A 10,222-nucleotide genomic window follows, 5' to 3' on the forward strand; every position below is an offset into this window, starting at 1 on the left:
CAAAAACCCAAAATTGCGTAGAAAACTCCACCTTCTTATCGAGTGCACGAGATCTCACTTTTCAGGGCCCCACATGTAGTGTCATTTTCAAATCTTTTTGAAGTGTGTCCCTTTCTCAAAAATTATCCCTTCCAAAGCACCCGTTTTTTCTTTTGATCCAAATTTCAAATTTCCCCTGCTTCTTCTTTCCTTTCTCTACACCTTTCTTTGCACCATATCCAACCCATCATCTTCCCCATATCTAAGCTTTGGCCATCAACCCTGCTAAGACATGTATCTATCATCTCCATGTTCAATAGGCTTTGTGAAACTCCTTCTTCTGGAATTGAAGCATTGTGATCAGAGGGAAAGAAGCACATTGACCTATGGTAGATTGTATCCCATAGACCCCATCACCAAGTAGCCCACCATTTTTGAACTTCTCTTCATTGATGAGATTTGTAGGAGATGGTATGAAAGGACTACTAGGATGTACACAAAACCTTGTAGCAGAAAGGGACTTTCTTTTGATGGAGAACAATTTGCTACAACAATTCAAGGATTCTATTAATCATCAACTTCAAGAAAGCAAGGAGAAGGTAGAGAACTTACATTTATTTTGTTGAATATAGCTAGAAGAAAGAGGACAGAGCTTGGGCTTAGATAAAAATAAAATAAGCTGAAGAATATTGAGAGTCTCAAGTGAGGAGGTGGAGGCTACAACAGAACAATTAAAGCAATGAGGTAAAACTAGTGTAATTTTCAAATTTGTGTTTTTGTTTTGTAAGTCAATTGTATCTTTAGAAGCTATAGTCTTTGTAAGTTTCTGTTTACCCCAGGTCCTTAGTTAGGCTAGACTAAGTTTGTGTTTATCTCAAGTCCTTAGTTTAGTCTTTATAAGTTTGTGTTTACCTCAAGTCCTTAGTTTCATCAGACTGATCACAAAGAAACCTTGGAGAACCTTCCACATCAATGACATATATATCCTAGTAGGAAGAAAGACCTTAAATTGAACTCTTTCAACAATTTGTTCTTTGACCTAAGAACTCTACATATGGAAATGATAAAATTATTTGATTTTCAACATATTGAGGTGAATGGGCAAGCCATTCTTGTGATCAAATTAGATGAAAGTGAAATTGTGAAGGATAGAAAACTTGAGAGGGTATCAATAACCTTCATCAATAGAGCTCTAGATACCACACAGGTGGGAGAAAACCCTAAAAATTTAAGTGTGCAGTCAGAGAAGAACATTTGGTGGCTAAGAGCTTTTGAGGTCGATAGTGAGGTTTTTTTATGTTAAATTGGGTGTTTCCACCACACTAGTATCCCTACAATAATCAAAGTCCAACAGCCCAAGGAGGAGTTAGATGTTGAGGGTTGTGAAAGGTACAAGGTGAAATCGTACATGGGGGAGACCTAAAGATACTGAAGTGTATGTGTCAAACGGTGTCAATGCCCAAATCCCTTTTATCTAATGTATGGGTGCAGCAAAGAAGCTGAATCTTGCTAATTGGAACAAAGCTCCAAATAGAAACTCTAATGATCCGAACTTTCAAGCTGGTTTAGATGTTCCCATTTCAAATGGCCACATATGCACATTGCATGCATTGTGTAGAATCATTGAGAATATTGTGCACCTTTAGATAGGATTTGCATGGAAACTACAACCTTTATTAGCAAAAAAAAAAAACTACCATAGTAAGTATTGGACTTCATGGGAGAATGTGGTGGTTGAGTTAGACCCCAAGAGGTCATATGGTGGAAGTAATGTTCCTAGGAAAGCTTATATTAGTGGGGTGAAGGCTAGAGCCTTCACCCCATTAATAAAAAAGTTCATCTGGTGGAAATAATGTTCGTAGGAGAGCTTCTATTAGTGGGGTGAAGGATGGCTCTGATACTAATGTGAGATTGAGGGAACGGTTGTGAAGGATTCTTAAACCTACCACCCATAATATAGGCCCTTGCCCATCAATACTTAGCATCCCCTATCCACAATTAACAGCCAGTCCTTGGCCTAGGTCCATGAACCCCCTTGGGTTTGCCCTTGGCATTACATTGCTCCCCCCTTGGAGAAACGTTTTCATCCTGGAAAACAAAAGTGGTGATATCTTTATAAGAACACTAATGTTTTCCATAATGGCATCCTTCCTACATCCAGTTGTTCTTTTGACTGGAACACGGTTCATAGGAGGTTCGATGAAACCAAGAGTAACATCTTGAGTTTTCACATCGTTGTCCCATTGCAACCATCTTGTGTAGCCGGCTTGTATACAACATAGCATGTAGATTCCATTTAGAACTCAATTGAGTATGCTAAACGAGTTATCACAACTAAGATGTACCCGAAATAGTACCTCCTTTCACTTTCCATGAAAGTAACTGACTGACATAACTCATCAGTAAAGTAGAAGTCCTTGACTTGTTATCTTATCGCATCAGTAAACAACCCCACCATAACTAGTGTTCAAGATTGACAACCTCGCTTAAACATGAAGGGACTAAACGAGTCACAAACATGCTTTACATTATGGTAAGCAAGCTCCAACTAGAGTGATACATGATTGCTAATTGGATTTCTTGGTGCTAACGTACGCGTTTCACATATCCTTTAGCACAAGATTACACTTATAATTTGCCTATCCTTTTTGGATAACTCACAATACTAAGGTGGTGTGTTTCCCCACGATTTACAAACAATCTTCCAAAATGACTAGTAAACAAGGATCACAATGTCATACAACATTGCTAAGGAATCAACAATATCATGAATAACCATCTTGGTTAACTTGAAAGATCCACAAGCACCCAAACCAAGCGATGACCTCTATTGGTGATTGGTAGATCCAAAAAGTAATCTCATAGAGATACTGCACATAGAGTGCAAAATGCTTCATAAGCAACTAATGTGATGAATATGCATGCCACTCCAAATTAGCCTTTGCTAAACATTAGGTCCCATAACACCTCGTGTACATGCATTTAGCAAAAACATATCCGAACTTGCATATACATGATCAACCTTGCCAATACTTATGGAGAATGTGATGCTCCGAGCACACATGAAAGGGGAGTGTAAATAGTTCTGAAAAGGAACTAAATACTTTTTACTGCAATCATTTGCAAGCCTTGATAAAATGTTTGAACCATAATAGAAGGTGAAACATAAGTCACTTCTAGGTACAAAAAATGAAACTTTTTCATTAGAACACATAGCCTTGCTATATGCATAAACAACCATCCGTTAGAGTCGTTTAACAACACTTGTAACTTTTCAAGTGGTTCTAAGTATCCACCAATTTATGGCCACTGAAGTTGTTCCTGATATGTAATGCTAAAAATGGTCTAGAAACGGATTTGACTAGCACCTAGGGACTTTATTGCGACACATAATTTATATAACAGGCACCAGTGTCAGTCCTAGAGATTCATATTCTCTACATGTGAAAAATATGTCTCAAAAAAGGATTTATGAAAAAAGAACATCCTTCAAGTACAAGGTGTACTTGTATGTGGAGATAATTGTAAACACTTTGCGACATGAGTGAGAGGACCCTTGTTATCTTTAATCCACACTGGCTAAGCTGAACTCCTTGAGTTCCTAGACCATGTTGTATCCCATGTGACAACATGTGCCAAAATTGCATAATGTAGGAATGTGTATTGGACACTATGGTCCAAAATACTTTGCTATTACATGACTTTGTCATGTCTCTTAAAGAGCAAAATGGAAGAAAACATAGAAGTTTATGCATCCTACTTGAAAAAGTAAACAAAAACATATTCAAAAGAGAAACAAAACCAAATCAGATGTGTACTTGGATGTTGAACAGAGTGTCACTTACATGTAGTCAAAGTCAACTGTCCAAATTTTTGGTCTGCAAAGGTCTAGGAACACTAATTGAAAATTAGTGAAATTCATGTAGTATTGCACATGTAACCCTGGGTGTTTCCTTTGCAATCCAAACCCCTAGGTTAATTCTACATTGTCCGACCCCTTGTTAGAGGTTACAAAGAAACTGTTGAACTAGCAGCCAATAGTAATTGAAGTCCACTTTGGAAGTTGAAATTTTCCACTACCCCTTGGCAGCTTGTGGACTTCTTTCCTTGAAAGTGCAAGTGTGAAGGTTCCACGAATTGACCATCAACACCTAATGAGTGATTTAGTAATCACAATCTGGGTCTTGCCCGAAAATTGTACTCGTATAGACACTCTTAGTGCTATAGATAAAATAGGAGATCCACTCAAGTTTGACTCGTATTCACAATTGGATCTTTTCTAAACTCGAAAATCCATAATCTTGTGTTATTTTGTGAACAGCCGTGTTGTCTGAATTGCTTGCTTTATCTATACACCTTGGTAGAGATAAGCATTTACGAGTTTGGGACTTTCAAAAACTCTACTTGATCTTCACAGTTAAAGTATGTAGTGCTAAAGTGACGCCCAAAAAATCAGTAATGGCAAGACACTTGCTTGTCCATTAGAATTGATGGGTACTCAACTGGATAGAATTGCTCGATCTTAAAGAAATCAATGATGGACTACAAACAGATGGCGCTTAGCCATTCCAAAATAGATGGATATTAGCCCTTCAAAAACAAATGGCTCTTAGTCCTTCCTATTACCATATCAACATAGAAATATTTTACTAAAATCATGCCTAATTTCAACTTTCCCATAGAGAATTAGGAAAGAGAGAGAGAGACAGAGAGAGAGAGAGAGAGAGAGAATGAGAGAGAATGTTGGGTTGAGGAAAAATCCCTTATTTTACTGTGTTGTATGTCCCTTACAAATGCTTCTGTGCAAACAATGTCTCACATGTAGGTAACATAAGTGACATCTTGACTAACCTACCTTGTATGTGGTCATGAATCTACCAGAGTGACTTAAGTATGGCTTGTGAATAAACATAAATAAAAAATGTTTTAATACATCAATAACTTACCTCGTCCTTGACAGAGTAGCTAGTATTATAGCAAAAGTGTATACAATGATGGGGTGTCGTATATCCATCGTACTAGTATGCCATGCATACATATTAAAAAAAAATAGAATAATAATCCCTTGACTTCAATGATAGTTTCAACCATGTGAGCCCCTGATATATGTGCCTTGCACGATTACACTTGCACACAATGTGTCGTTGCGTAAATTGTGATCTTATATCCACGTATTGCCAAAGATGTGTGCCATTATCGTTGATCTAAAGTCAATCAATAATACCTTGGCACATAAGAGAAACCTTGCTTCTGGCAGAGCACTTTGCTTTTCATAGTTAAGAAATATTCTTCAAATGAAAAGTTAAATTACAAAAGAAACAAGCATAATTTGAAATTTACTACCTTGTCGCCCACTTCTGGCCAGGTTTTTGGTAAGTCATAACTAAGAAGCACCCTTGAATCTAGCTCATAGCCATATGTACTGCTCGAGTGAGTTAGCATATGTATCATATACGGCCTCTTGACATAAAAACCTGCAGACATCTTGGCAAGTTTCCCCCAAGTTCATATGCTCATGGCATATTCCAAACGTGGGAAGTCTTTTGTTTGTATGATACATCTTAGTAGCCCCACTTTGGATGCTACCCTTGCTCATAGATACAGATACTCTTGCTCACAGACAAATGTCATAGCAAAAGAAAGTCCCAAGAACGTCGACCTTGTCTAGGATGCACATATAATCGACCTTCTCGAATTGTACAACTTAGTGAAAAAAAAAATGCTTGCAAAGTATGTACCTTATACCTGCTTGGAACCTTGAGTGGTGCAGTGTTGATTTGCATGTAGCCATTGCCAATTAACTTTGAAAACTTGTCGGATCATGCTTGTCGACAATGGGTGGATCTTGTCCTTGTTTGATTGCATCAATGACATGCAACTTTCCTAGGAGTCATGACCTAGCAAACTTGTTGTTCATCTTCTTGAAATTTTAATTAATGGAAGGCCTTGCCAAATACCTTCGCCTTACATGCCACAGGCCCTGCCTGAACACCATGACATTTGTCCTTGACAAACATATCTTCGAGCAAGCTCCCCTTCCACCATAAGTCATGGTCACAGAGCTTGCTTTTACTAATGCAAAAACTTTTGCAAAATTGAAATGAATAAGAAACATTAATTTCAAGTTTATTGTGCTTATCGGTCATCAAAAACGTCTAGATCACCATCTTTGATAGATATGACACAATTGCAGACGTGTTGCCACAGTTTGCCGCATGCCTTGCATGTTGTACACTAACACTTGTTATTTTTCCCTAGCAAGCCCTCCATAAGCCTTGCATACGGCTCATTAGTTTCCCTTGCTAAATATAGTGATTCTTCTTGTAGACGGATCAATGTTTTGAGATGCCGAGAGCCTGGTCAATCATGTTGTGCATTGCAGAAGCATGAAATCTTATGCCATCAACTTGAAAGCTTCGATATCCTTTATTGATCTTATCAGCTCTTCCCAAAGATGCTGCTTACATGTTGTGCATGGTTAGTTCATGCAGCCTTGAGGGTTGTCTACCCTTGCATGGTCGCACAATCCCCGCACGGCTGCATGGTTTTGTTGTATGGGTGGCCTCCCCATGGGATGGGTCCCTACGATTTCCCCCTGGGCACACTTGGGTGCCCATGTTTGAAAGAGAAGAATAAAAACGACGCTCTATTGCAGAATAATGGCCACAGCCCTGCGTGATCAAATTGTTGAGAGAGAGAGAGAGAGAGAATCTTGAAAAAACTTGATCAAAAGATTATACTCCAAGAAGTGTCCTCGCTGCGTAATTTTAGTAGGCTTGGATGGAAGTCTGAAAACAATGAATTCATGTAGGGAGGACACTAGTTCAATGGAAGATACACATTGCTACTAATAGATTAATTAACAAATGTGTCCTCCCTATGCAAAAATACAATTCACACAGAGCCACACGTATACAAAGTTTTCGTTCAAGGAGGACACATGTTGAAAAAACTCTAAAAAAATCTTATACTTCAAGAAGTGTCTTCCCTGCGCGATTCTAGTAGGCCCATTCAAGAATCGGAGTATACTGAATTTGTGAAGGGAGGACACAAGTTCAATGGAGAAAATGAATTTTATTCACAATAAAGAAATAATCGAGGAAAAAAATGTACCTTTATGTCCTCTAAGCATCATCTTGAATTAAAGGTCATGCTCAAAAATTTGGACAAATTTGAGAAAATTTAAAAAAAAAGATTTAGAGGAATTTTGGGGTATATATAGCATGTCAATTATGAGCCTTGAAATTTGTGCACAACAGTCAAATCCATGCAAAAAGGTTATTTTTGTCTCGTAATTTGGGCAAAATCAAATCTTGTCTAGATATTTGTGCACTACTATATAAAGAGTAGAGCGCACCCAAACAACATTTTCTACTCATTTTGCTTTTAAAAAAAATTTGAGCACCTGCTTTGCTCCAATCTATTTCTTCTACGTTTTTGAATACTTCATATCCTAAACACTAAATATGATTCTACACTCTATCATAAGCTCAAAATGTAACAGGTTTTTGGCACTGGCTACGAACAACAATAGTTATTATTTAGCTCAGTATGAATTTATATTACTTTCATTATCAACTTCTTTTGATCAATTTCTAAGGCATGTGTCCACCTTACGCGAAAAATAAGTACTTGGACTAGCCTCCGACTACTCACTTTTTACACAAAGAGGACTATCACTCTTTTTTGTGAACTTGTAATACATGTTACTTTCATACATGTAATATATATGAATTTATATTACTTTCATTATCAACTTCTTTTGATCAATTTCTAAGGCATGTGTCCACCTTACGCGAAAAATAAGTACTTGGACTAGCCTCCGACTACTCACTTTTTACACAAAGAGGACTATCACTCTTTTTTGTGAACTTGTAATACATGTGTCCCCCTTGCATGAAAATTGAGTAGTCGAACTAACCTCGACTAGTCAAATTTTGCACAAGGAGGACACAATAACAAGCACAAGAAAAAGCTGATCTTAAAACTCAAAATATAATTTTGACCTTGCCACTACATCCGGAAGGCCCAAAAACTCTAGGATCGAGTCCTAAGTTGCCTCTTTTGGACACCCAGAGAGGGAAAAACGTCAAAAAGGCCCACCAGAAAAAAAGTTTTCCTCCCTGTGAGAATTTAGTTAAAGTGGAGGGGTCAAAATCACCATTTTCTGAGTCACATTGTCAGGTTTTTTTAATTCTTGTTAATTTTAGTACCTTGCTTGAAGAATTTTAAGGGTACTTTAATTTTGTGCATGAGGGACACCCTTTGCTAAAAAATATTTACCTTGATAATAAACTTGGATGTTGTCCACCATCTTCTATATCGAATTTGAAAGACAAGTATTTCTCCTTAATTATATGCTTCTTCTTACTTATATTATGGTTGATTATATAGGGAGGGAAAGTCATTAATGGAAAGGACCAAGTAACTACTACGAAAGTTCCTAAAGAGGAGGTGAATAAGGAGGATCTACATGATGAATTAAAAGAAAACCAAGGAAAGAGCTCAAAGCGAGAAGAAAAGTCTGCACCTAAAAACCTATCAACTAAGAAAGGAATAGATACCAAGATTCGACTTCAGTCTCTTTCATCGAAGAGAAGATTTTTTTCAAAGAGTGATATGCCTCAGGGAGATTAGGAAAGCACCAGAGGCACTCATTGTAGCAATTCTTAGGCTTCCTTTCTAGGAACTTTGCAGGCAGATTGCAGAGCAACTCAAAATAAATATGAGGTGGAACATTTTGTAAAGGGCACATACATTTTGTAAATAATTTACAGTATCCCTTTTTGAAAAGTAACATCTTGTATAGCTATAAACCCCTTGTAAAATCAAACATTTTGAGATGATGAAAACTATCTCAAAGTATGCCCATGTACCTTCTCTTCTACTTCCTCCTCTATTTTCTCATCCTCTTTTCTCTTTTTCTTTTCTTCTTGTTCTTTCTCACAAGAAATGAAGAAGAGGAGCATGTATCCTTATCCATATTTTTATTTGTATTGCCCATTGTAAGTGTGGACGGGTGATTTTTGGAAACTTGCATGAGCTATTTATAGTGTTATGACGCAAGGGCATGACAAGACTGGGGTATGATAGCACTTTATTTTTCTTAACATACAAAACCATACAATATTAAGGGCATGACATTGGCACACCTTTTTCTATCCAACCAGAAAAAAGGCACTTTGATCTTGCTTAACATATCTGTATATCAGACACATGATCAAATGTTTTCTCCAATGCCTCAGTGCCTAGTGTTCTGACAATGTGCACACCATTTGTGCTTAATGTATCCGTATATCAATCATATTATCAAATGTTTTATCCAGTGCCTTGTGACAATGTGCACATCATTTGTGGAAACCAACAGGTGGTTGTATATATTTTTTTGTTCATCTGTGAGCTTTAAACTGGCAAAACTTGCAAATTCTGTTAGTATAACCAATGACTTTAGGCAATGGTGTTCTGCAATCACGACATTGTCTATTAAAGTTGTTGTTGATTCATTTGCTCTTCACAATGGATCTTTTCAATGATCATTTGAACAAGCTGGTCAATGTGATCAGAGATTAGCTTATTTCGCTGCATGTACTTTGTGATGTACAAGGTCCTTGTTGCTCTGAATTAGATTCTTTATCTGGCACTCCATGAAGTAGGACACTGATGTATTTTTAGGAGATAACAGTGTGACCTCTATTCAAAAGGATGGACAACAAAGCAAGATACTATAAAATAACACCCCTATGTTGTGTCCTAGGTGATATTTTGTAAAATAGAGAAGTTTTTTCTAATGGATGATGGTGTTTCTTTAGTTCTCAATGAGATTAGAGCTTGTTTTTTTTAATGTAAAAGATTTTTGAATAACATGATTCTTGTGGTATTCCAAGAATGTTAAATGTTTGAGTGCAATTGGCCTAGCACAATACAAGTCAACAGTCTGCATGGCAACACTGTGTGATCTGGACAAGATGTGATGCATGAGATTAAGAGGTGAGGAGTCTATGTAGTGAGCATCCTTTCTTTTTAATGTGATGGGAATCTGCCAGCAACTTAGTGTAAACTCTGTTCTTGAAAGGTTTTGTTAGGAGTGATGCAGCTATTTCTTGTAGTTTAATCTTGTTGCTGCTTTTGCAAATTCAACGTGCCAATTGTTTCATCCTTAATTGTATATTTGAGCAAATAATATGATATTGATGAGTTTGTCATGTGTTGCATATTCATATGAGCTCCCCAAAGGAGAAGAATG

This window comes from Adiantum capillus-veneris, chromosome 30 (genome assembly GCF_014529385.1).
Source record: "Adiantum capillus-veneris isolate H3 chromosome 30, ASM1452938v2, whole genome shotgun sequence".
In the NCBI taxonomy this organism is placed as follows: domain Eukaryota; kingdom Viridiplantae; phylum Streptophyta; class Polypodiopsida; order Polypodiales; family Pteridaceae; genus Adiantum; species Adiantum capillus-veneris.